The 27,292-nt window shown below is 49.1% G+C and overlaps 1 protein-coding gene across 11 annotated transcripts in view; it reads right to left on the reverse strand.

Moving 5' to 3' along the window:
• CTNND1 (catenin delta 1) overlaps window positions 1-26,907 on the reverse strand; it is a 56,110-nt gene extending 29,203 nt beyond the window's left edge. For 6 of the 11 annotated variants that reach the window (XM_050955929.1, XM_050955931.1, XM_050955930.1 and 3 more), the window contains exons 1-2: window positions 12,372-12,474; window positions 11,680-11,967 (exon numbers count right to left, since the gene is read on the reverse strand). The gene's annotated coding sequence lies outside the window, so the exon portion shown is untranslated. Of the gene's footprint in view, window positions 1-3,463; window positions 3,510-11,679; window positions 12,001-12,371; window positions 12,475-26,349; window positions 26,409-26,745 lie in introns of those variants that run through there. The other 5 variants (XM_050955932.1, XM_050955923.1, XM_050955925.1 and 2 more) reach the window with 5 other exon arrangements.
• Window positions 26,908-27,292: the final 385 nt, after the last annotated feature.

Genomic DNA, 27,292 nt, shown 5'->3' on the forward strand with positions numbered 1-27,292 from the left:
CTGGCACCCTCAGCACCCACTCTCCTGAGAAACCTACATTGGAGTCGAGGGGTGGGCCCCCCTCCTTCACTCATGTCAGAGCCACTACGTCCCAGCATATCTGCTAAGAAATTTTAGCAACAGATACAGCCATGGCAGGCATGCGGGGACTAGTCTGGCCTCTGCACCAGCTGCCTTAGCTCACTTTCCCATGCTCCCCAACAAGAAACCAGCCTGTGGAGAGTGGGCTGCATGCAGGCTGTGCACCCAACGTTACAAGGAAGAAATAGACACTCTTTGAAGAACAGACACGGGGTGCAGGGACAGGAAGTCTGTGCTGCATTTCTTCCTCCTGCTGATATCCACCAACCCATTGCACCCTGCTATTTCAACCCTGGGCTCCACATATGCCCCTCAAACCCAATATACAGCAAACCCAGTTACTCCAGTGCATGGATCTCTAAAGCAGAGGCCTTCCAGTCATTTCATTTGTGACGGTGAAACCAAGCCAGGCTTGCTCGTTTTAGCAGTCTTATTCCTTCATCATCCAAGACCTCTTTAGACATAAAATAGCTTCCTTGGCTTCAGTTCTTATCAAGCACTACAGCACAGAGAGGACTTTGAGCCCAGTAAGAGATTTTTAGTTTGCTTTGGAGACCGTCTGAATTGCATTTTAACATCTGGTGGCCTCCGCCCTGTAATCTTCCTTCACCAATAAAAAAAATCCAGTTCTACTGCTGGGCACATGCTAAGCGTGAGCAGAGGAGACAATGATATGCATGCACACACCCTTCCCCACCAGCACTTGCCTCCTCTCCCAACACACAAATCAGCTTGCTTTATCTTCCAGCACTCATCCTAGTCCAGTTGGGTTGCAATGCAGCAAGCTGATAGGTACCTGCAAAACCTAACACGCCTGCTGGGCTTTTGTGGGGGAGGTAGATCCCAGCATAAGCTAGAAAGTACCCAGAGCCCAGCTGCTGGCATCATGCAATATCAAGATCTTTTTTTAAAAAAAGCTTAAACTAAAGTCTTAATTTTTCAAGCCTTCATGATTAAGAAAACCTTTGATCTCTATCTTGATGTTGTGACACCTGTCTGAGTTCACAGAGAGTCTGACACATGCAACAGTTTTCTTATGGCTTGCCAAAGTGGTCTTAGTGCCCCCACCCACCCACCTCAGTGGGGGAATACTCCCTCCTCCGGGATGGACCCCTTTTCCACATGTAAACTGGGTCATGGTTTTGGGGTAAGAAAGAGGCCCCAGTCTGTCCAGAGATGAGTGATTGCAGGCGACCTGCTAACCCCAAATGGTTGGCGTGAGTGACTTTCACTGCCACTCTAAGCAAAGGTGAGGGCTAGGCCCCAGGATTTATGGGATACTGGGGCAAAGCGGAGTTGGGGGGCATAGAGCTGTACTTAGAGAGACTGCAAGCCAAAACTTTGAGACAGGGCAGTGCTGCTAACTTGACAAGCCTCCCACCCTTCGCTATCTAATGTCCAAGGACTGCCCTGAGGTGCTAGCCAGTGAAACACAGGGAACCAGCTCCTTCTCCAAGGATTGAGCATAATCACACCCTTGGGTCCCCATAAGCAAAGGGGCTTCTCAAAGCCATTGCCAGAACTTCTAACCTATTTGTTTTGCTTTTCCAGTGTTAGTTTCCTGAGCAGAATTTTGTCCTGTGTTCCATCCTGGAGAAAAAGCCACCCCGTTCCCAGAGACCATATATTTAGAGGTCTGCCACCCAATCCCAGAAGTGTCATCATTAGACAGCTACGCCTTGTCTTTTCATAGCAAATTTGTGACAACAGCTCTGCACCTTTCCTCCCTTGGCATCTGCTGCCCTGTTAGCCATGTGTAATAGGTAGTTTTCAAAGCAGAAAGAAGGTCAGTCCAGTAGTCAAGGGATGAGCCTAGGCTGGGGAGCCCTGCGTTTGAGTCCCTCCTGTGCTACAGACTTCCTGTCCGGACCTTGGGTGCTATTTATCTTTATAGTACAGGAGGGAACGGAGGCAGAGCAGCTAACAGTGCCATCCTGCATCAGAGAAGTTGCAAGGATGACGTATTTAAAAGATTGTGAGGTGCACAAAATACTATGGTAAGAGGTACCTAAAAGATATTGCAGCTTTCTGCCTAGCTGCCATGTTAGGCCCAACTGAACAGGCATCTGCTGTCACGGGCATGATCTGCACAAAAGCATCCTTAGCAAGTCCATGTCCTTTGGGAATCTGGTTTTAACAGATGTATTTAGCCTGTTCTTTAGTTCCTAACTTAATGCAGTGAACAGAATGGTTACGAGTATGTTGTACAAGTTATGGGAATGTAGCAGTAATGAGGCAGTTTCCTTCCTGTCTCCTTCACCTTAGAGCCTGTGAGACACAAAGAGAAGGGGGCGAAAATTCAGCTCCTCACCCACTGTGTCCTTATTCCTGTGCTATACCCAGTCATGTTGGGCTTCTCCAAGACTCAGTCAGGCACCCTTCTGACCAAAATGACAATCCCAGTGTTTTCCACACCAGTAGCCCACCCAAGTGTCAGACATGCCATTACATTGAGGGAAAGGGATGGGGCTGTGACACCCTGAAAGCTAGAATCCCACCTCCGCTCAGGGGGAGAACCAGCACTGCAGAGAGATCAGCATTCCCAGTCAGCCACAGGGCACTTAACAAGATGGTGCCTTTGCTTCCCTCTACCCACGGTGGAATACATCTGTATGAACAGCACTCCAGATGATGCAGACACCCACATGTCAGTCTGGTTCACTTGTTCAGGCTCAGCCTTGAGGACCAGACTGCATCAAACACACAGTCCACCAGATCAGGCCTGTCAAGTATCCATGACTAATGGATATAAACAGCCCCACGCTGGCACAAGTACTCCCTAATCAGAAACAAGGTACAATCTTCCTCCAGATGAGTGTGTGTAACATGGAACCTTGGCAGACTAAGTGTTCATGGCTATTACCCCTTTATCACAGTAGCACCTTGGAGCCCTGTTGTGCTAGGTCAGGAGTGGGCAAACTTTTTAGCCTGAGGGCCACATCTCGGTACGGAAATTGCACAGTGGGCCATGAATGCTCACAAAATTGGGGGTTGGTGTGCAAGAGGGGCCGAGGGCTCTGGCTGGGGGTGTGGGCTCTGGAGTGATGCTACAAATGAGGAGGAGTTCAGGGTGTGGGAGGAGGCTCCAGGCTGGGGCTGGGAGGGCTCTGCCTGGAGGTGGGGGCTCTAGGGTAGAGCCAGTAACGAGGGATTTGGGGTATAGGAGAGTGCTCCAGGCTAGGACTCAGGGGTTTGGAGGGCAGGGGAGAGATCAGGGCTGGGGCAGAGGGCTGGGTGCGGGCTCCAGCTGGGGATGGGGGTGTAGAAGGGTGCTCCAGGCTGGGATCAAAGGGTTCAGAGGGCAGATGGGGGGGGGGGAGAAGAGATCAGGGCTGGAGCATAGAGGGGGGCCTCAGGGGTGCAGGCTCCAGGTGGCACTTACCTCAAGCAGTTCCCAGCAGCAGCAGGTCCCCCACTCAGCTCCTACACAGAGGCACAGACAGGTGGTTCTGTGTGCTGCCCCATCTGCACTGTCCCTGCAGCTCCCATTGGCTGTGGCTCCTGCTTCCAGAGCCCCCCGGAGCCACAGCACGCACAGAACAGGGAAAGCCCCTAACCCCACCCCTCGGCTCGACTGCTGGAGTGGGGCAAGCCCCCGATTCCACCCCCCAGCAGGAGCCTGAGTGCTGAAGTAAAAGGTCTGACAGGCCAGATGCAGCCCGTAGTTTGCTCACCCTTGTGCTAGAATGTGGTTTAGAGTAGAATACCAGGAGAAAGATGTCCTGATTGATATGAGATTGCTTTCCTCCCGAAGGCTGTTTTGCAGGGTGAGGCCTGAGCTTAACCTTGTCCTTATAGAAATGGTGTAAGGAGGCTCTGATGTTCAGTCCCTGAGCTCAGACACTCTCCTGGCCAAGGTTATTGCTACCGGGAGCGCCACCGTGTAAGAGAGGTAGAACAGGAAGCATGTCACTAATGGTTCAAAGTGCGGGACCCATGCAGTCTAGAGAGGGCCAGGTTGACGTCCCAGGCAGGGACAGGCTGATGGATGTTAGGGTAGAGCCTGTCGAGTCCTTTTAAGAACTGGCTGACCATCTGGTTAGCGAAAACAGAGCAGCCCTCCTCACCTGGGTAAAAGGCCGAGATGGTGGTTAAGTGCACCCTTACTGAGGATAACTAAAGCCCCTGTTGCTTCAGATGGAGGAGGTAGTCCTGAATAAGTGTCACTGAGGCTAGCGTCGGGGGCAAATGGTGCTGCGCTGACCAGATTGAAAATCTCTTCCTGCTGCCAAGAAGTACTTGCCTAACCTGACAAGGAAAGCTCCATCGGGTTTAACCATGGCGCTTCCACACCATGAAGTGAAGTGACTGAGGTTTGGATGTTGAAGACAACCACGATCTTGACATAGAAGGTCTGGGCAGAATGATCGGGGTGTCTATAGACAACATATCTAGAAGATGTGTACCAGTGCTGACAGGGCCAGGCTGGCGCTATCAATATGACCTGAGCTCGTTCCCTCTGGATTTTGAGTACCATGTAAACGAGCGGTATGGGCAGAAAGTCGTATAGGAGGCAACCTCCACAATGGAGGAGGAAAGCATCTGCACTGGAGCCCGAGCTGCAATTTTGCAAGAAGCAGAACTGCTGGCACTTCCTGTGGTATCAAGTGGTGAATAGGTCTATCTAGGGAAAGCCCCACCTCTGGAAGATTGAAATCTCAACGCTCAGGTGAAGGACCACTTGTGGCTGTGAAATGACCTGCTGAGGTGGTCTGCCAGCTTGATCTGTATCCTGGGGAGGTACAACACCTGCAGGTATATTGAATGTTCTACATACAAGTCCCACAGCTTGAGGGCTTCCTGGCATAGGGGAGAGGAGCGTGCACTCCACCCCACCCCTGTTTGTTGATATAGAACATTGCTGTAGCATTGTACATCATGGATGATATATATTGTCCCATTAAGTATGCTCGGAAGGTCTGGCACGCCAGGCACACAGTTCTCAGATGTTGATGTGGAGAGCCAGATCCGCCTGAGGCCCTGTGGTTTCCCAGATGTGCACCCCATGCCCAAGTCTGATGCATCTGTCACTAGCAACAGAGATGGCTGGGGACTGGTGAAGGAGATGCCTGAGCATACCTCCTGAGGATCAAGCCACCAGAGGAGGGAGCTGAGGAACAGGTGAGGCAGGGTTACTAAACAGGTATAGGCAGCCAAGATGACTGAGAAACCTCAGGCAGTTTCTTGCTGCGATAGTGGGAAATCATCAGTCAGGGCCTGAAATCTTGCTCGCAATAGGTATGCCCTGGTCTGGGTCGACTCCAATATTGCCCCTATAAATTCTATCCTCTGGACCGGGGACAGAGTGGATTTTGCTTTATTTAGAAAACCCAGGTTGTCAAAGGTGGCTTAGATTCATCAGATTTGAGTTTCTACTTGGGTCTTGGAGCAGCCCCTAATCAGCCAGTCAGTCATCGAGGTAAGGATGCACCTGTACCTGGTGCCTTTGCAGAAATGCCATGCACTTGGTGAAGACACGAGGTGCTGCTGACAGGCCAAACGGAAGGACTGTAAATTGGTAGTGGATATTGTTCACCACAAATCTGAGGTATTTTCTGTGGGATTAGGTGATCGTGATATGAAAGTACATGTCCTTCAAGTCAAGGGTGGCATACCAGTCTGCTGGATCCAATGAGAGAAACGATGGAGGCCAGAGAGACCATGCAGAACTTGAGTTTCTTCGCAAACTTGTTGAGTTCTTGCAGGTCTAGGATGGGTCTGAGGCAACCTTTAGCTTTTGGTATTAGGAAATACTGGGAATAGAAGCCCTCGCCCCTGTGCTCCTGAGGAACCACAGAATTGGATGGTGTATCCCCTCTCTACCGTGCAGAGCACCCATCAGTCCAAGGTGATACTGGACCATGCACAGTAGAAAGGAGATTTTTCAGGATGAGATGGTAAGGTGGGATGGATCCACTGTTAGATGAGCTACACTGCCCTCAACCATGCCTTCAAAAAGCCAGCTTAGACCTTGAAGATGGCTTGGGCTGTCCCAAGCCCTGTCCAGAAGGTTGGTGCTGCCTTCTCCTGCCATTACGATTCCTTCTTCTGGACCTGCCTTGGTTGTGTTGCTGAACCAACTGCTGCTAGGGCTATGGCTCCGCTGTGCTGATGGAGTATAGAGGTCCAGGAACCTGAGGGTGGCTCTGGAAACTTTAAGGCTGTTCAGCCTTTTGTCAGACTTTTCTGAGAAGAGTCTCACCCTCAAAAGGGCAGGTCTTAAGTAGTTTGCTGTACCTCATAGGGGAGGCCAGAAACCTGGAGCCATGAGCCCCTTCTCCTGGCCACACCAGAAGCCATAACCCTGGTTGCTGCATCTGCCCCATCCAGTGTCGCTTGAAGAGCGGCTCTGGAGATCAGTCTCCCTTCCTCAAGCAAAGCCGAAAATTCAGTGCAGGAGTCCGAGGGGAATAACTCCATAAATTTAGCCATTGCCGAGCAGGCACTGTAGGCTTATCTGCTGACAATGGCCTGTTGATTGGATATATGGAGTTGTAGTCCCCCTGTGGAGTAAACCTTTCACCCTAAAAGATTTAACTTTTTGGTGCCCCTATTCTTGGGCGAAGGGCCTTGAAATCCTTGTTACTCCCGCTGGTTAGCGGCATCCATCACCAGAGAATCAGGCTGGGGGTGGGAGGAGAGATGTTTATAGCCCCTGGAGGGCACAAAATACTCATTGCACTTGGCTGTAGGTGGCAGTGAGGCTGGGGTGCGCCAAAGGGTCTTGTTCATGCCTGTATTGCTTTACCACTAACAAACAATAATGGACGAGGCCAGAAGGAGCCAGGATGTCCACCATAGGGTCCACATCATCCACAACTTCCTCTGCCTTAATGCCCAGATCCTGGGTGACCCAGCACAGCAGCTTCTGCAACACTTTGGAGTCTTCCAGAGCTAGGGTAACTCATGTGCCCACTAGGGCCTCATCTGGTGAGGAGAAAAAGGAGACCACCAGGGTAGGTGATTGTTCCCTACTGGACCCACCCGAGGGATCTCTTGACCCAGGAGGAAAAGCAGACAGCTGGCCTTGTCCCACAGGTGCAAAAGGCATGGGTGTCTGTGCTGGCATCGGAACCGTCAGCGGTGCCGGCATCTGGTGCAGCATGAGGTTCCTGTGAGCGCTGTGGCAGCTGGCACCAATGACGGAGGTGGTATCTGTGCTAGTGCCGGGGCTGCGTCTTGCGCCGAGACTGTGATGGGGGCCACTGACGCCTCCAGTGCTGAAGCGGTCAGTTGTGGTACTACAAATGGCACTGGTGCCAAGAACAGTGCTGCAGGTGTCAGTGTTAATGCACGAGGCACTAGTTCTGGTGCCAACCACGGCAGGACAAACATCACGGAGGCCACTGATGTTGCACCTGAGCAGGATCCCTGGCTCCGACCCTGGGCTTGATGGAAGGCCCACAAAGTCCAAAAAGGCCACTGCTGTGGATTTTGCCACTGAGAGGCCCACTGCATTAGGCAGGACCACCTATGGTGCCATGAGGAGGATCTTCTGCTCCTGCTATAGTCAGAGTGGTACGAGTTCGACGCCAACTAGGAAGACCAGGGTGGCGCTGCTCCTCTAGAAGTAGAGCATCGAGAAGCAGGGAACCGATTACACTCTCTGGATGGTGGAGCTGGCCAAGGTGACGGGGATCAGTGTACCACCATCGCTGGCTGTCTCTCAAAGAAATCATGGGTGTGTCAAGAGGAGACCTGCGGTGCCAGGACACTCTGTCTTATTGGCTAGAACAGCACCGTGAGCCTCAACAGGTCCTGCGCTGCCTCAAAACCCTCAGGGGTGGACAGGAAACGTAGATGCTCCAATGGGCATGGTGAGCGAGATGGGCCTGGACTAGACTGCCTCACTTGAGCAGGAGTCAACGTGGCCCCGCTTTGAGTCCCCGAGGCATCAGTTGGGCCATGAGTCACTGGTGGCTGGTCCCTGGGTTTTGCAGAGAGATTGACCTCTTTACGAACTTTCCTCTGCGCCAGCAATTGGGACCGGTGCCAAAGGCTCAAATGACCCGAAGAAGTTGCGGGACAGTGCCTAGTTTCCCTGCTAGCATCTTTCAGCGCTAGTTCTTTTGAAGACGGCACTGGAGCGCTCTGCACCAAAGACAACTTGCTGAGAGCAGGATCCGCGGTGCCCGAGTCCGACTGAGATCAGAGAGTTGCCTCCATAAGGAAGATTTTGAGATGCTGTTCTTTTTCCTTGACGGTTCTCGGTCGGAGCTCCCAACAGACCTTGAAAAGGTCTTTCTGGTGACCCTCACCAAGGCACCTTAAGCAGGTGGTGCGGGGGTCTTTTCAGCATGCGCTTAGGAACTAAAACTTCTAATGAAACTACTGAAGTAAGTATACTAACTAGTAAAAGCAGCAAAGAGTCCTGTGGCACCTTATAGACTAACAGACGTTTTGGAGCATGAGCTTTCGTGGGTGAATACCCACTTCGCCGGATGCAACATCTTGCATCTGATGAAAGCTCATGCTCCAAAACGTCTGTTAGTCTCTAAGGTGCCACAGGACTCTTTGCTGCTTTTACAGATCCAGACTAACACGGCTACCCCTCTGATACTGTACTAACTAGTGGAAACTAACTATGCACAGCATACAGAGTACTGCTAATCCACTTGCCAAAGCAAGAGCAGAGGAAGGGGAAGTTCCAGCTACTGTCACTGATGGCAAGAAGAAACTGGGGGGGGGGGGGGGGGGTGCAGCGTTGGCAGGGCTCTATATTGGACACCATGAAGACGCAACTCCAGCTGGTGCCCAGCCCACTACGGTCATTGCTGGGGAGGGAAAAAAAATAATCTTCCAGCTACTGCACACACACCTGATTGGAACCAACATGAACATGCACTCTTACAATAACCCGTGTTTCAGAGGAATAACTAAAAGAGATAAGCCTCGTCACTCAGACTCCAGTGCAAATTGCTGGAAGGAGCGAGTTCCAGAATTCAGGCCCTCCAGAGAATGCTTCACTACCAGCAGTGGAGAGTCTAAACACAAGAATTTACAGATTAACCTAGCAGATTGTAGGTTACACAACAAGCCAGGAGAAGGGTGAATTAGAGAGATCTGTCAGATAACCAGGTCCCACAGCACACAAAAGGCTCTACATGTGAAAACAAGCCTGTGTTCTAAAGCAGATCTACAGTGCCCCTGCCACTTGTGTGCTCAGACCAGTTCATCCAACTCAAGTTGGGGTGTTCATTGTGTTCTAGAGATGAAGCTTCTAGGTTCCTTGAGGGTAGGGCCCCCAAGCCTCGAACTCTCAAAGGCAGCAATCTCTCGGACAAGGTCTAACTCAGAGGAAAACAGTCTAAAGCTGGCCTGAAAGCTGCAAGATGAGAACTACTGCACAACTGCTACCGGAGAACTGAGATGCAGCAATGGGGTCAATGACCAAGAACCACAATGGCAAGATGTTTGTCATATACAGCACTGGGAGGTGACCTCACCAACTCCCCTCCATGAACATCAACTTCCCCACTTCAGTACTCAGAGAGTACAAAAACAGCTCCACCCCAACTAAAGGAGACTGACACCTGGACAAGATGTTCTGTCATCCAAGGACCAGGACACCAGACACCCCTACAAAACCTCATGTCACAACCCTGGGGGTTTCTCCAAAGGAAGGAGAAATTCTCCTTCAAAGACCCCCAGGCAAGTTAGAAGAGCTTATTCTATTAGTGGCTTTCAGCACCATAAGCAAGAATGGACACCTCACACATGCACAGCAATGGACTTCATAGATCAAGAACCCTTTATGTTATACCCCAACACCTGAAGCCAGACTGGTGAGGCAGGAGACACCCACGATATCAACTTGAGACTGAGCTACTCCAAGATCTCTTTCCAAATAACCTCCTCCAGTGGTTTGAGATATGGTGTTTACTGCTTGAGTGTTATCAAGCAATAGTTTTTAAAAAACAGCTGGTACAAGGTCAACTACCATCTCATCTTCCCAAAAGAGATCACCCTCAGATTAGTGATAATGGAGCCCAGACCTTCCCTTTAATAACTGAAGCATCATGTTACCAAGATTCAAATCATATGCTATGGTGCATTTTGTAAAAATTAAACATAAATAATTAAAAACTGCATTTGTCAGTAAATTGAGTACATGGTGGCACATTATTCTTGCTTACTCTGCACTGGTTCACCTCTGCTAATCCAGCAGAGAACCTAGTCATCAGGAAGTTGTCTTTTAAAACCACACACAGATTCTACCCATTTCCAAAACAGAGGCTCTGAAGAGCCTTGTTTTTTGTTTTGTTTTTTAAAAACAGACAGACAACATGAATCAACCATCACTCCCCTATGAGGGAAGTATTAACCCTAGCATACCACTGGGACACTACAGGCAAGTCTTATCTTATGCGGGGGTTCCATTCCGCGGTTAGCGTGTAAAGCGAAAACTGCATATACTCAAAATTACATCCCCAAGCCCTTTAAATCCCAGCCCACAGCCAAGCCAGGGCCAGCATTTAAAGGGCTCCTCCGGCAGGAGCTGCGGCCACCGGAACTGTGGGCTGGGATTTAAAGGGCTCCACCGGGCTTCCCACTGCAGCAGGGAGGCCGGAGGAGCCCTTTAAATGTTGGCCCCAGCCCGGCTGCCAAAGCTGTGAGCGGGATTTAAAGGGCTCCTCGGGCTCAGTGAGGAGCCCTTTAAATCCTGCCCGCCGCTTTGGCGGGCGGACTGGGGCCAGCATTAAAAAGGGTCCGGAGCTCCACCGTGGCTGGAGCCTTGGGCCCTTTTAGTTCACCCCAGGGGCTACCAGGCACTTCTGCAGCTGGGAGCCCCCTGGGTGATTTAAAGGCCCTGGGACTCCCAGCCACAGCTGGTGCCCCAGGGCCTTTAAATCTTGAGGCCACGCCCCTCAGGACTCCAGCCACAGCATGAAGCTGAAATTGCGCATGTTAAATGTACGTAAGTTGTGACAGACCTGTAGTACCAAGAGGCAAACTGACTTGTGCAGGTCACACTGAGTCAGTAAGAGAGCCTAGGAGTCCTGACCCAGTTCCAGTCTATAGAGTAATAGTAGATGGAGGGGAAAAAAAACCAACCTAATTTCCACACACTCAGTTCACAGTAGCACATGAAGTCAGTTTGTTTTGCCCCAGTCTGCCTGAAAGATCTAGAGACCCTCAATTCTGGTCCCCACTGATCTGCTCAGGATTGGGGGGGGGGGCAGGGGTGCACAACCAAATGTCTGACAAAACTCAAATTGTCACAAAAAATTTTGACAAAATTTCAGGTTAAGAAAGAAGTTGGTCAATTTCATAAGGGAGGGGGACCAACTAGCAGCATAGCCCCACCCCAAAATGCAGAACAGACAGCAAGCACCACCAGATCAGAAGCTTTGATTCACCAACACACACAAAGTCTAGAACCAGCCAAGTTGCTAGGATAGGAACATTTTTGGCTTCAAATCTGACTGTTCAGTCTAGAAGTGACTCAGCACTCACAGACCAAGTGCCTATGAGGGAGTACACACCTCAGAGCACTACTTGCCTTTAGCTCTCTCCCTCCTAAAGGAGATGCTGGAATAGCCTGGAGGAAGAGAGCGGTAGATAATAATGGCAGGTCTGTCAACACAAAACTATTACCACATTGCACCCTGGGTGTCTGGTGGTCTGAGTGAAGTGAGCTGGGGCTCTGAGCTCAGTTCTCAGTGGACAGATGCTGCCACCAACACCTTCTTGTTTGCATTATCAGGAGCCATGCCAGGGAGAGCCTGGGCCATGGAGATGTCAAGGATTTTGGTCTCCACGGCTGCTGCTTTGACAGCTTTCAGATTCTCCAAGTGAACTTTGGTGCTTCTGGAACTCATCTTTGCTTTCCGTTTCAATCACTCCTTTCTCTGCTTCCCACTGTTGTGGCCTCACTCTCTCCCCCTAGGAAAGCAAAAAGGGACTTTCCTAGGAAAGCTGTTCTGAAAAACCACAACCAGTTTTTAAACACGACATGGGCTTTGCACTCCCTGATACCCCCCAGTCAGCTGCTTCCCCACTGGGAGGGCTGGATCCTCCACATGCAGGCATTTCAGACACTATGTACTCATGCAAACGCTACAGAGCCCAGCCTCCTTGGAATGAGACACACTTCAGCAATGAGACTGGCTAGATACAGGGCGTATCTCATGTGGAGCAGAGCACTGGCCTAGGACTGAAAGAGAAAGCTGCTCCCTAGCGTGTGTCACACACAGGACTGGTTTAACTAGTCACACTGATATCAGAATGGTCTGGCTACCTCCCCTTCCCACACTCCCCGTCCCCTCCCAGAAATGAGGATTACATACCTAAATTAGGAAGGCCTCCTGTGAGAGTTACCTGCATCCCTGCTTGCACCCACACCACAGCCTCACCTTGCCTTATATGGGGAAGGCTAAGCAACTAGGAGAAGCTGATAAGGGAGAGATAAGAAGGGCAGGGCACTTACAAACCACATGGGGGGGGGGAAGAGGGCTGAAGAAAAAGGGGGGAGGAGGAGGAGGAGGAGGAGGAGGAGGAGGAAGTAGATGCAACCCCTCCTCCCACAAGCAAGAGAGACTCAAGAATGGGACTTGACTCTCCTGAAGCAGTCAAGTCTAGAGGAGAAGTTTCTACACGCAGGGGACTGACCAGTCAGGCAAGGAATTGGAAGTATAGATCACAGGAGAGAGGGAACAAATGACTAGATCAGTGGAGATCTCTGCTTCTCAGGGGAGGTTGTGGGGAGTGGAATGGGAAAGTTTGAGCCAGTTTGCTGCAGGTCTCTAAATCCATCTCTGTTGAAGAGGGAATACCCCTTTCAGTATCAGAGGGGTAGCCCTGTTAGTCCGACGAAGTGGGTATTCACTCACGAAAGCTCATGCTCCAATACGTCTGTTAGTCTATAAGGTGCCACAGGACACTTTGCTACCCTTTCAGTAGTTCCCAAACTTTAGTACTGGTGACCCCGTTCACATCGGAAGCCTCTGAGTGTGACCCGCCCCACCTTATAAATTTAAAAAAAAAAAACCCACCACATATTTAACACCATTATAAATGCTGGAGGCAAAGCAGGGTTGGGGTGGAGGCTGACAGCTTGTGACCCCCGCCCCCCATGTAATACCCTCGTGACCTCCTGAGGGGTCCTGACCTCCAGTTTGAGAGCTGCTGCTTTAGACACACAAGAGACCCACCAAGTAACAGCAGGGATTCCCCCACACTGTTGAGGTGCCCAGGAAATTCAACCTCTGCATTCATTCCACATGAAGCTTCTACAAAGCTCTCCTCCACCCCCATTTTCCTATCCCTCCAGGACAAGGCAGTTCAATCACCTTGCTCAGAAACACCATTGCAACAGGAGCACAACGGAATGCTGATCTGTCCAGGCTGTAACTCAGTTACATCTCCTCTCAACTTGCAGGGGGAAGAGAAAACCAAGTGGGGCTGGCAGAAGGGAAGGAAGCAGGGCGGGTCGGCAGCAGAACAGAGGGAAAAGATTGTTCCTCTGGTATGCCAGCAATCTGGCTCCAGGGCAGCTGTTCTCTCCGGCAGTGAAAGGCGGATTTGTATGCGTGTTCAAGGGCTGCCCTCCCTGGCAAGAGGCTGTGGGCTCAGCTACGCAAAAAGCCTGAGATGCCCTCATTCCCTGCACAGCTGGGGACCCATACACAGTGGGAGGGAAAAAATGCAGAATAAAAAAAAAAAAGTTATTTATTCCATTTCTGTCTAGACAGAGATGAATTATCCCTGTGCAGGCACTTCCTGACTCCCCTCAGAGATCGGAGAGCAAGCTCCTCTCCACATTTGGATTTGAGAGTAGCTATGCAGCAGAGAACTGGAGTGGGGCCTCACTGGCCATGGCAGGACAGCCTGTCACAGGTTTCTCCCTGTACCCTCCTCCTGAAGGGCTCAATGCAGCTGGGAACAGAGTATATTAAGAGCTCCCCACTTCGAGAGGAAAGAGCAGTACCATACCGAAAGTGGCTCTGTGAGTAGCCAAACCACCATATCCTAAATATTACAGCCACAGGAAGCAGCCTCAGCTCCCCACTTCCTGCAGTACAGCCAGATCCATCCCCAGCGCCTGGAGGGCCTGTGGATCCCATTGCACAATATCCACCGAGCCAGATCCTCCTCTACTTAAAATGCCACAGTGGAATACACCTTTCAACCTGAGCCATGTCCCAGGACACTAATGCCAGGGTCCGTGCCCCAGCAGGAGCCATATACCAGAGTGCTGCATTGATACCCCAGAGCTGCCTGCCCCACACCAGCAACCATGCACCCCAGCCTTCCTTCCAAGCATAGCAGGATCCATATAGCAGGCCATAGGCACCCACGTCAAGATTCACAGTCCCAGTCCCCACCCAGCACAGGAGTTTCACATGTTGGAAACACTTTAGCAGTACAAAGGCAGCTCTCTCCTCTATGGGAATTTGCAGCTGAGGTTGAGCTGCTCTCTGGGGACAAAGGGATTTCACAGGCACCCGTCTCCCCTCTCCCCCTCCCTGCCAGCTTTTCCACTTCCTGTCACAGTAGCACCAGACCTATGGCTCAGAAACAAACACAAAGTGCTAGATTCTGGGAAGTGGGCCAGAGCATTCCAGAGTGGCCCATCCGCCAATCACCAGCCAGAACTCCCTCTTCGCCCAGGGCAGCTCCCTGTCAGGGAAAACAGCCCTTCCCTCCCCACTGCACTGCCCGCCACCCATGCCCCTAGGGCCAGCCTGAGATGAGGCCATTTCACAACAGGCACAGCAGGTGAAGAACCAGGGACCCTGGGGTTGGGGGTGGGGAGAAGGTTACAGATTCACAGTTCAGCTCAACAGCTCCTGCCACTGTGCCTACAGGGACTTCTTATGAGACAGGAGAGAAGATAAGCTAGTTAAAACCTCAGATCCCATACTCCAACCCCTCCTCCCACCATGGCTCTGGGTCAGAGCCCTGTCCAATAGCAGCCTCAAAGCTCCTTGCCCCTTTTCCTCCTATAGCCTAAAAAACCCATACCACACACATTTCCATCTTCCTACAGCAGGAGTTCTCAAACTGGGGGTCCGGACCCCTCGGGGGTCACGAGGTTATTACATGGCGGGTCACGAGCTGTCAGCCTCCACCCCCAACTCTGCTTTGCCTCAAGCATTTATAATGGTGTTAAATATATAAACAAGTGTTTTTAATTTATAAGGGGGTGGGTGTCGCACTCTGAGGCTTGCTATGTGAAAGGGGTCACCAGTATAAAAGTGTTTGAGAACCATTGTCGTACAGGTTAGGATGTCCCTTGCCTTCATTTCCTGCTCTCCCCACTCCTCAAAAGATGCTCAATAGAGAAGTCCACACAGCCTCTCTAGCACAGCTTTACAACAAACAGAGGCCCCCACATTCCTAGAGATAAGGCCTCTCCTATCAACTGCATGGGTGCAAAGTCCCTCAGGGTGAGGAGGGCTGATCCCTGGTGACAACACAACACCGTGCCAGTCAGGAGTGTGGCCTTCTCACACTGAGAGGAAGAGTGCAGCAGACGGGGAGGGCTAGTAGAGCCACAGCATCTAAGAGGGGATTTAGAGCAGCATATCATACTGGAAATACCAGTTAATGAGGGTTGTCTAGTTTAAGGGACATCTGCATTCAAGAGACTGCGCCTGGACAAGCAGTGCCACCAGACAGCACGCACCAAGATGTCCCCATGGCACCAGCATCCCAAGACTATAGCTCTGCCAGTCACAACTGCCACCAAGCACTGTACCATAGGGACAACATGGGAAGTCTGAGCAAAGCAGCCAGAAGAGAAAGCAATTCAGCTGGTGGGCAGATGCCAAAGTTACACGGACTTCACTCCTGCCCCATTCACCTGCCATCATGGCCTTCAACCCTCCGTGCTCCCTACACCTCACCTACTGGGTTCAGCCCATTTCCTCTTTGACAGCATGACATAGGGGAAACCACACAGCTATGGGGCAGAATAAGGTGCTGCAGCACAGGAGTGCTAATTTGACCAACTATTGTAGCCTGTATGCTGAAGGCTACCCTGCATCTGGTATGATGAGGGATCAGAGAATGCATGAAGGCACACAGGGAAATAGGATGAACCAGGAGTTTACTTGCAAGGGGCACTGCACAGGGTGCAATGCACTGGCAAACTCCCTCATAGAGTAAAGCTTCCAAAGCTTCTGTCTGCCTTTAAGGGCCATATCAGACACCCAGAAGAGGAGTTTTGAATTACTGATGATCCTAAGCTAAATCAAAGAGATCCCAGAAGAACAGCTGTTGCAGGAATTGGACCACATGTTTCTGCCACCATCCCACTGACTGAAGAATGACTGATCCTCTTGGAAAATCCTGCAGTTTTACTTTCCATTTACAAACTTCAGTCATGGAGGGACACCCTTCACTGCTGAACCGCTAGAAAAATAAGATTTTCAAAATTGATTTCTATCCATTCCCTCACCCAGACATGCACTTTCTCCTCTGAGCCTATCCCCCTCAAATGAAACCCTGCCAGTTAATTCACAGAGCTCCTGTTTCACCACTCTGAACAAACAGGCAGGTGTTTTAGAGAGGCTGAAGTCATCTTTTGTGTAGGAGTGGTGGGCAGGGAGTTGCTGTATAAGACTGATTTCAGCATTTCCAGGAAGGGGGAATCTGCACAGTGAGGTGGTAATCGCCTTCCACACAAACTATGCTGCTGTGCTTGATACAAGCAAGGATGCACTGTGGGTTGCCAAATCTCCGCCTCTCCTTCTCCCACCCCCCCACCCCCCATAGTCAGGTATGTTCACAAGCTGACTCACACAGTTCCAGTCACACAGGGTATCAGAAGGAGATGGTACAAAAAACCTAGCTCAATTCAGCATGACCTCATCAGATGCTCCTTGTTCCAGCTGTGTGCACTTGCATGCTCAGAGACAGATTTAGAAATCCCGATGAAAGAAATGATTGGGTAAGGAAAGCAATTGGAGGAGCAGGATACAAGAGCCAAAGACTGAATCATCACTAAAGTGGAAGATTCACTTCACCACTTGGAACAGTAACCACCTTCCCCTAGGGGTGTGGAGCTACAGTGGGCACTCACAGCTCCTCACACCATGGATATACCACCTGATATACCACCACCCTGGGGTCCTGCCGAGATTCACAACCGCTCCCATACACACACATCCCCTCCCATAGAGGAGAGGAAAAACAGACTGTCTTGGTGAATATATAACCTGGCACAATATTTGAGACCAGATCTCCCAATTACATGTAACTGACTATGAGCAAGGAGAAGGACTGGAACAACAGGATGCCATAGGTCAAGATTAAAGTGCATCAGCAAACTGAGATGAGAGCAGAGGGAAGGAGACCTGCACAGCACCTGTCTATCCTATTCAAATAAGGACTGAATGGCATTATGGATGCTAGAGAACAAAAATATAGTGCAAACAGGACAGAGTTTCCCGTTCCTTCAACAGCATTGGCACTGCCCTACCTCTACCTGCCCCAGGGCACACAGGAAATGGACTCTTGCTCTTGCACCTTTCCCCAGCACTGCATGTGTACATCCATCCCCTCCCCCCAAAAGCTTTCCCTGCCCCCTGTAGAGGCAGAAGGGAAGGAAACCAGTATTTCCTGATCAGACAGGAAGTGACATTGTGCCTTTCCTTTCCCGCAAGGTTCTAAACACAACGTCCTGCCAAGCGCTGCTCCCTGCATCCTCCGAAGTGCAGAGAAGAGACCCTCTGGAACCAATGCAAGAGAATGCCAGGCTTACCCACCCATTGCCCAGGCAGGCTATGCCCTCCCTTCCACAGGGCTGGAGACAGACGTTGAACTATAAACCAAGGCTGCAACACAGACAGTACCTTGTGGCAGAGATGGCATCTGCGAAAGGGGAGAAGGAGCAAGAGTGAACCCTTAATTCACACACTACACCAGATGCCAACAAAAAGATTCATCTCTTCACTAAAAACTTCCCCAACTCTCCACCTGTCCCCTCAGAACAATGGGCAGCCAGTCCAGGCTACCTCCCCATGCTGGAGAATGTCCCCTCTCCAAAGGGCATGCTAAATAGCCACCATGCATTGCTAGAGCAGTGCACTCACACCTGAAACAGGAGTATCCTCTCTGGTACAATGCCCCCACATGGTTTTAGTGCCAGAGTATGTGTCAATGGAGTTACACGCCCCACTTGTGGATATGTCTCACTTCCACCCACTACTGAACTCCTTAAGCCTCTCACTTTAATGAAGCTAAAAATCTTTCAGGTGTGCAGCCCCTCATGTCTATTCATCATTGATGGATGACCCCAAATTTGGGGACACCTCCCCCTTAACCTCCCAAGCACCCCTGGGGTGGGGGGGAGAATTCTCACACTAGGCATTGTAGGAAATACTAGCAATAAAGCACTAGTAGTTGTAACCTGGGATGTTGATCAGCTGCTAGAAGTGAATGCCTATGCTTGTTCCTAACAGCATAAATCTGGGGAGCAAGAGCACAATGGAGACCCTCCTCCTTCCACCCTCTCCCCACCTGGCTTGTAGCCACATCTCCTGTTTTGCACACAGAGGTTAGCCCTTCTCAGACTGGCCACAGAGCAAGTGTTTGTGGACCAGCAGAGTGGCCTTCCAGCCAGGACATTTACTGGAGACAGAAACAGGGCGAGGCTTCAGGGGAGGGAGAGAAGGTTTCCTGTTTGTCACTCTCTGATGTAATCTCTCAAGGACCACATCCAGTAGCAGGACACTGGTAATTAAAGGGACAAGAGGGAGCATTCAAAGGAGGTGGGGCTTGGGGTCCAAGCCTGTTTCCACAGAGGATCCTTCCAGGGAATTGGCCCCTGATATGGGATTTTAGTTCATAAAAGGAAAAAAGTGTCACTCGCTTCACCCTCCCCCTTTCCCCCTAGACAAAAAAAAAAAAAAAAAAAAACACACCAACCTGCCTGACATCACACAGCTAGGTCGTAGCAGCAGCTTTGCATGCAGTAACATGCTCTGAGGAATGCACTCCTCCTACAGGGCACGGGCATGCCAGAAACATGCAAATGAGATCAGTGAACTACTGATCTAGTGAAGGAAAGAGGCCTTTGTGGTTATGTATTTTCTCAGGTTGATGTGACCCCACCCACCTGCAGAAGTTATCCATACAGTGTTGTTTTGACTGAGAGAACCAGAGAGCCTGTCCAACTAAGGAGAGGAGTAGGGATGGCAGTGGAGAAGAGGACAAGGTGCAGAGGTTCCCCACTTAACGGTTCAACATGAGACAAGAGTCTCATCAAGGCCCACCAAGATTTGTTTTGCCACCTGCATTGATTAGAGAGACCCAAGGATTAGACAAAAAGCAGCATGAGATGAGGTTGGTGAAGAATCCTACCCAAGTTCTGCGGTTAGAGGCACTTTCCTGCTCCTATTCAGGATGGGAATTCAGCCTCCATGCTGTTAGTGTAGTCCTGGGCCACACACAGCTCCTCTTCTAGAGGCCACCTAAACTCTTGGGGTGGGGAAGGACACCACATGCTTCAAGAGCTGGTATGTATCTGTTCACAATAACCCTTCTGCCGTTGCAACAGCCACAAGAAGAAGAGAAATCTGAAGGGAAGGAAGTGGGCAGAGAAGTGGTGTCCAGGCCACTTCTTCCCAACCCCGACTTCTATGAAATAGCTGCCTGCTGAAAGAGCATGCTAGGGAATTATGTATGCCAGCAGGCTTCAGTCAGCCTCTCATTCAGCTTCCAGATTCCTACAGCTAGGATTTGCTGATGTAGGGAAGCCAGTAAACTTTGAGAAGGGTTTGCCACAATGGGCATTGCTTTTATTAAAGGTAGGGCAGCCAGGGCTGGGAAAGAAGAGATGGAGATAAGTCTTGTCCAAATGTGTTTAGCCAATGGACTGACACCAACATCCCTCATTTCCCATCCCAACACGTGGGCTACCAAATTAAGTCCACTGGATACAGATAAGCATGAAGCCAGAAGCTGTTTAACCTATTGTGTAACATTAACAGTCATTTTAAAAGAGGTGCAAAAAACTGTCTCACTGCAGCTTTGGTAAATGCTGCTTGGTTTCCTAGTGTGCTACCTTCTCAGGGAAACCCCAGAAATCCCTCCAATTCCCATGTTTTGCCAGACTGCTCTAGTTGCTGAAGGAGAGGCTAGTCTTTCCCACCACATCATCGTTAAGGCTGTGCTACATCACCACTCCAGTCTTTGCTACACAAGCAGCAATAGTTTCTGCACCACGCAGGACGCATCTACGCCAGCCATCATGGTGGAGGATATGGTTAGTAGTTGTTTTTAACAGCATGACAGTGTTGGAGCCAGATCTGCCTACATTACTAAGACAACTGTACAAGCAGGGAAGGGATACCTCCCATCATTCTTGCTCAGACAGATATACCCTTAGTTTGTAGGTCTACATACACATGCTTACAACAGAGCCGCTGTAGCACAGACACTTGCTACAGCAATGGAAGAGCCTTCTTCATCGCTGTAGTAAATCCACCATCTCGAAAGGCTGTTCTTCCATTAACCCAGTGGTATCTAATTTGGGGTTCAGGTCGGCTTAGCTACAGCTTCTCAGGAGGGGTGAATTTTTACACACGCACACACACATGCACACGTACGTGACATAGCTAGATCAACCCAAGTTGTAGGTTGAGACCAGGCCTAAGCGATCACTGACCAAGGTGACATTTGGCTTCCAGGGCTCACAGTGGAAATTCCAGGTGTGAACATCAGGGTTCAGACACGTGTCCATATTCCTTGCTCACAAGAAAGGGCAGGAGCACAGATGGCATCCGATTAAAAGCTCAAGTGTGTCTTCCTCTCTGACACACTGCCTGATAATGAAGTAACACATGCTTCCTCTACAGCCACCCCCTCAGTTCCCTCCCTCTGTTGTGTGGTTTGATACAGACCACTAAATAAGAAGAATTTTCCCATTGGTGATATCACATCTCTTCCTTTAAGAGGAACAGAAAGCTATTGTCCAAGATTCGATGACAATGTGGTGTCAATAACCATATCTAACCCCAGGCCTTGTCCCCACCCAAGACACAAGGGAACACAAGAAACTTAGTAAATTCTTCGGTTAACAAGATCAGCAATTCTACTCAGGACAAGCCCCCTGGCAGTAAAACTCAACAGAAACATCAACCGTCTTCGCTAAATCACTACTTGCGAGTGAATCACTGGACCGGGGGGGGGGGGGGGGGAGGAGAAGAGGCAAAAAAGTCTGTTGGAGCCCTGGTTCCAATCTGGCTACAGGTTGGTAGTGGCTGAAAGTAGATACCACTGGTGGCCTATGTGAAAACAGGTGGGAGTCAGCCGATTTCCTAGTGAGACAGGTGTCCACACAAACTGGTCACCATTGCCCCAGTTGTTGTGGGTCTTCTAACCAAGGACTAGCTGGGCCAAGAGTTCCACCTTCAACTGTAGGCGGACTGTCCAAACTAGGCCCAGAATTGAAACAAGCTTTTACTGCTATGCCAGGCCCATGTCTGCTGTGTGGATCCAGAAGACTTTGGTTATAAGGGGCTATAAATCCAGATCTTTCTCAACAGCATTATGCTTACAGAAAACATTCTTGTCCTCCAAGCAACAGTGAGGTACCTCAGACTGTCAAGCCCTATGAAAGGCACAGAGCAGTTTCCCAGGACAACTGAGAATACCCATTGAGTTTGAGTTTTATCATCCCATTAGCTAACATACCTATACATTTATAAACCCAAACTGTTGGCTGACTCCACCTATTCCTGTTAGCAATAGAGGCTGTTAAAGAAATTATATGGGAAAGGATGTCGTTTTCTTCCCAGATGAAGGCTCACTGAAGCCATCGAGCTTCACATCTCCTGATGCAGCCACAAATGGTACTTGTTGTGAGGTTTAACTCAATGTTAAGATCCTTGGACAACTCCTCCAAAGTAGGGAGCTACTCCTCTTTTACCGATTTTGCCTCAATTTCCCTCAGGGGAGGCTGCACAAGCGAGAAATAGCACTCAAATCTCAAGACTGAGCCCTGTCCTCTGGATCAATCTTCCTGAGCTCCACAACTACTGCACCAAGGCCTAGCATCCAAGCCAGAAGGGAGGCAGCTAGTCATATAATAGAAAACCCGCATGAATCGAGCAAAGTTGTCCAGCACACACCAAGCCAGCTGTTTTCCTCTTCCTACCCTTCTAGAAAGGCTCCTTATAAAATTTCAGCAAGAATGCACCACACAAGGAAAGGTTAGTCATCTGCATGCACAGGGTCCCAAACGAGGTCAATCAGACATTGAGAGGACAAGGTTCAAAAGTGCTTGCAAGCATGAGAGCAAACAGTGTTTGTGATAGTCTCCCCTACTTTGCTATCTGCTTAGAATCAGGACTGTATGCAGGCGTACAGCATGCAGGCTTCCCCACTCTTCCCTAAAGCACTCCTGTTATTCCAGTCCAGCTCTTAATCTCACTCACCAACAGTTCTTTCAACGCACCTCAGTTCTGCCTTGCATCACCCTTTGCTATTCCAGACTTGTGCCTCTGAGCAGAAAGCTGGTCACACCATGTTTTGTGGTTTGTCTATGTTCACAACCATGTGCATTAGGGAGCAGGCGTTGAAATGAACAGGATGATTCCCAAGTTCATCTTTGTGCCCAATCTGAATTTGAAAGGGGACCTGGAAACTAGAGTCTGCATCAGTTCTAATCCCCTGCTCCACCATAAATAGGCAAACAGCAACTTCATTGGGGAGCTGAAGGACAGGACAATACAGAAAATGTATAATCCTATAGTTAGAAGATTTTGGAATTCGAGACCCCCAGAACCTGTTCCCAGCTCTGCCACCACCTCACCATGTGATCTTGGTGAAATCACTGTACTTCAAGTTTCTCCATCAGTAAATTTGGGATAATCTTGTTTTCTTGCCACTGAGGAGGGGCTGAGACTAAGTTTAGTGTCTCTAAAATGCTTTGAGTGCCTCAGGTGGAAGATACTAGGGAAAGGCTAAGTATTATAACAGCCACATCTAGTCCTGTTCCAAGTGATGAATAGGAAGCACAGAAAGGATTCAAGAATCCCCCTCCCAGTTGGGCTCAGTGAGATGCCCAGTGATGCTCCATCCTAGCAACAGCCAAAAACTACAAGCAAAGCAAGAAAGGGGGATGGAAGAAGCATTCAAGGCCTCTGTCCTACTATTAAGGCACCCATGAAATTCAAGATTTTTAGACATGATCGAGCCTGAATGCTGAATCCTGGCACCTCAGAGGACCCACAGACTCCTTCCTGAAGCGGAAGGATGGTCCTGTGGGTAGAGCACAAGCCTGGGATTTTGAAGACCAGGATTCAAGTCCCTGCTCTGCCAAAGACTTAGGAAGCTTAGGCACAGAGAGACTCTGTAAAATAGAGATAACAGCACTGCCATACTTGGGGGTGGGGGGGATGCGTTGAAAATTGTAAGGTGCTCAGATATATGGTGATGGGGGCCATATAAATACCTGACAGAATCCCTTCAAGACTACTTTCCCCCTGCCCCCAAAATGACAACCCCAATTCTATAAGAGGGCTTTGTAAGATAAAGGGCAGCAGTCCCTCACGACAAGAGGCACAGAAGGGGCAAGGTGGGCATGGGAGAGATGCACTGTTATTTGACAAGAATGCTGCCAAAGGGGGGGGGGGAAATGAGGAGGCTGGTGACACCATAAAAACTAAAACAATCTTTAAGGTGCCACCAGATTCCCCATTGTTTTTGTGGATATAGACTAACACGGCTATCCCCGATACTAGGAAAAAAATAGCCTGCTGCACCCAGCACCCCTGGGAGTGGGCTACTGTGGGATTATTCCTTTACTGGAGACAATTCAATGTCACTTGTTGGCCTGAGCCAGAGAAAAAGGGGTTTTTTAAATTATTATTATAATTATAATAAACAGCTGCCACATTACCAGTAGTCTGCTTTGGGGTTGGTTTTTTTTTTGTTTTGTTTTTTAGGAGTGGGGGAGAAATAGATGGGCTCCACCCAGCAGTCCCTTCCCTGCAAGAACAAAGGAGGAGGCAAATTAGATAACAGGAGAGTCTAGAAAGAGAGTTTTAGATCTGCCCTGGCCAGCTTTAGTCTAGTCTGCACAGAGTTCCTCACACACACCTAATCCCAATTCCCAACTCTTTCTCCCCTTCCACATGCCAAAATCTTAGGGAGGAATCATTGAAAAGATTTACAGCACACAACCTTGGGCCCAGATACCCCCCCACCACCCAGGAAAGGCCTGCACACCCCAAAATACTCCCTGCTTCCAACACACATAAGCAACTTCCCTTACTCCAACACAAAGGGAGCTATGTCACAGGGGGGAAGAGCAGGATACCATTTGCAACGCCAGACACCCCTTACTCCAACACTGAATGCCTGTCCAAAGAGAGATGCATTCTCTCCCCTGCTCCATATGCCAATTGGGAGGTTGGCACAGAAAGGCACCTTTTTGGGGGGGCGGGAGGGGGAGAGAAGAGACACAAGAGGTCAAGATTACATGCTTCACTCAAAGCACAGACACCCTAGAATCCAGCCACATAACTCCTAGCATGCAGGGAGGAGGAGGAGCGGGTTCAACAATGTTGTACAGCAATAAGCAAGCTCAAGGCCACACACCAGGCCCTATGTACATTGTGCTACTGATAGACCACAAGATTGCAATACCCTGTTCCTGTGATCAATCAGCTTTGGAGGTGGAAAGTACTACAACCTACAAAGAGTCGCACCACTCACAGCCACCCAGCAGAGACATCAAGTCATCCTGCATCTACTTTTAGAAGTGCCTGTGTTCTTTCCCCAGCTGTCAGAGCACTTCCTCTGGGCTCCTTACTACAGCCAACACACACCATGAGTTGTTCACAGCAGCTACCCTCTTACACCAACCTTTTATATCCAGACAGGGAAGGGGCGGAGAGAGAAATAGGAGGGGTACTAAATAGAACATGAGCCATCACTGAAACCCACAGACCATTTCCAAACCCTGCTCTAGCCACTCTCTAAACAGAACACCCTCTTTTCTTGCTCTGATGCACCCAAGACCAAAACCAGGATAGGGGGTGGAGAAAAGAGACAGGTGCTTAGATGCAGAACACAGGTCTTAACAATGTTGTTTCTAGAAATAAGAGTGCTTCCTGCTTTTTTCCCCACCCAGAAAATTCCCCCAGGATCTCTGGCCACAAGAGCCTTAAGTCTAACATAAGGCATCACAATCTGTGCATAGCAAAGTGAAGGAAAGAGAAGAGAAAATATGTTCTTAAAATTATGCTTAGGAGACAAAATTAGCCTTCCTATAATAATTTTAAACAGCAGCACAGACTCTTTCTCTGCCCCAGTTTGTTGCAATTAGTGCCGTGTCGAATTCCAGGCTTTTGTTTTGTTTTGAATGGAGAAGTTAAGTTTACAGATGACGACTCTCAGGACTAGAAACTAGCCCAACATCCTGGTTCCCAATGAGCTGGCTACACAAGTACATTCTTAGCAGCGTCTAAAAACCCTCAATCCTCAACACACTTCCAAGAGACTGAACATAAGAGCTTAAGGAAAGTTACAGGGAAACATCTAAAAAAAAAAAAAAAGTACAATACAAGTCTGTTAGACTCGGAGTTCCTAAAGTACGGCTTCAAAATAAGTTTGCTTAAAGCCTTTTTTAATTTTGCTTTGTTCCCCAGTAAGTTTTAAAATAAGCAAAGTCTCAGGCGTAGAATGTGGGCCGGGTTTAGATTGCTACACTTAACAGAGGCTTTAAGACGGTCATTCCCCATCCACTTCAAACTGCTGATTAGAACTTAGAATCTGGGAAAAAAGCCCCCTTTCCCAAATTTTTGACACCCCCCCCAAACAAGAATTAAAAAGAGGTTCTAACTCAACATGGATTCGTTTTAGAAGACTAAGAAGAGAAAGTCCCCCACCCAACTGCACCTGGGGAAAAAAATGGGATCCACCCAAGCAGAAAGTGTGGATCTGAAACATAAAGAATAGATCGCAACACTCGCAACCAGAATACAGCTTCATAAAAATACTTTATCAACTGCAAAACCTCCCTACAACTCAGTTTCCAAGAAAAGCTTTAAAATAAATATCTTAAATGGCGCAAATAAAACCAAAAACCCACTTTCCAAACCCAATCACATTCCTCCCCCAGCCTGCACAGAAGACACCACAAAAAAGACAACAGTTTCTCAACAATTCAACCCAGGAGGCGTTGTTAGTTTGCAGCACAAAAGGAACAAAAATCCAAAGTGAACAACAAAAGCAAAAACAAGAACGGAGATGAATTTACCAACCTCCCCCAGCCCCCCAAAACAAACAAACAAAAAACACGATTCTTACCCTGGATTTCTCCCTTCTCAGGAGCTGCACTCGCGAGATCTATAAGTTTGTTTCTCCTCCTTGTGAGTTTTTGTAAGTACCGGGGGAAGAAATAAAAGCAAAAATAAATAAAAAAAGTTGTCAGTGTGGCTGTTCCTCTGTCCTATAACTTCCCTTCTAATCTCTCATGGTGACAATGTCAGTCTCCAACAAAATTTCCCTCCGTGAGATCCTTTTTACAGTCCCTTTGCAAACAAACACACACACACACCCAGAACTCTAAAGTGGACTTTTCCAACAAATCTCTAAAGGAAATATAAGAGGCAAAATGTGTGGCAAAACCCTGCCAAAATGTATTGGTTTAAATAAATAAATAAAAAAGCAAAGCAGCCAATGTAGTGATTTTTTTTTCTCCACCTTTCTCCCTCTGGGATCTGCTGCTGCTGCTGCTGCTGCTTCCTCCTTTCTGGCTTTTTTTCCCCTCGCCTCCTCTTTCAGATCCAACACCTAAAATGGAAGTTGCACCCGACCCAGCCAAAGACAAGCTGGCGGGGTTAGTGGTAACAAACTAAGCTTTCCAACCAAGCCCAACGCCCAACCCCTCTTTCCCTAAGTGATGTCAGCTTCTGTGAAGCTCCAATGGGAAGCAGACATCAATGAGGGACCCGGCACTATCCAATAGAAAACTTTATTGTAGAAAATAAAAAAAGGAAAAAAGAAAAAAGGGGAAAAAAACAACAAAAGGATGAGGGCAGAAATTAACTTTTGAGGGGGGAGCAAAATAAATAAAAATATATTACAAAAACTAATTGCAAGAAAGAAGTTTAAAACAGGCTTGCCAGGGTGATAAATGTATTGATGTGATCTGCAATTCACAGTCCAGTTTATTTTGATCTGTATGTTTCTTTCTCCCACTCACTGCCTCTGCCTGTTTGCAAATGAGAATAAATATCTTCATTTTTAT

The sequence above is a fragment of the Gopherus flavomarginatus genome, chromosome 5, assembly GCF_025201925.1.
Source record: "Gopherus flavomarginatus isolate rGopFla2 chromosome 5, rGopFla2.mat.asm, whole genome shotgun sequence".
In the NCBI taxonomy this organism is placed as follows: domain Eukaryota; kingdom Metazoa; phylum Chordata; order Testudines; family Testudinidae; genus Gopherus; species Gopherus flavomarginatus.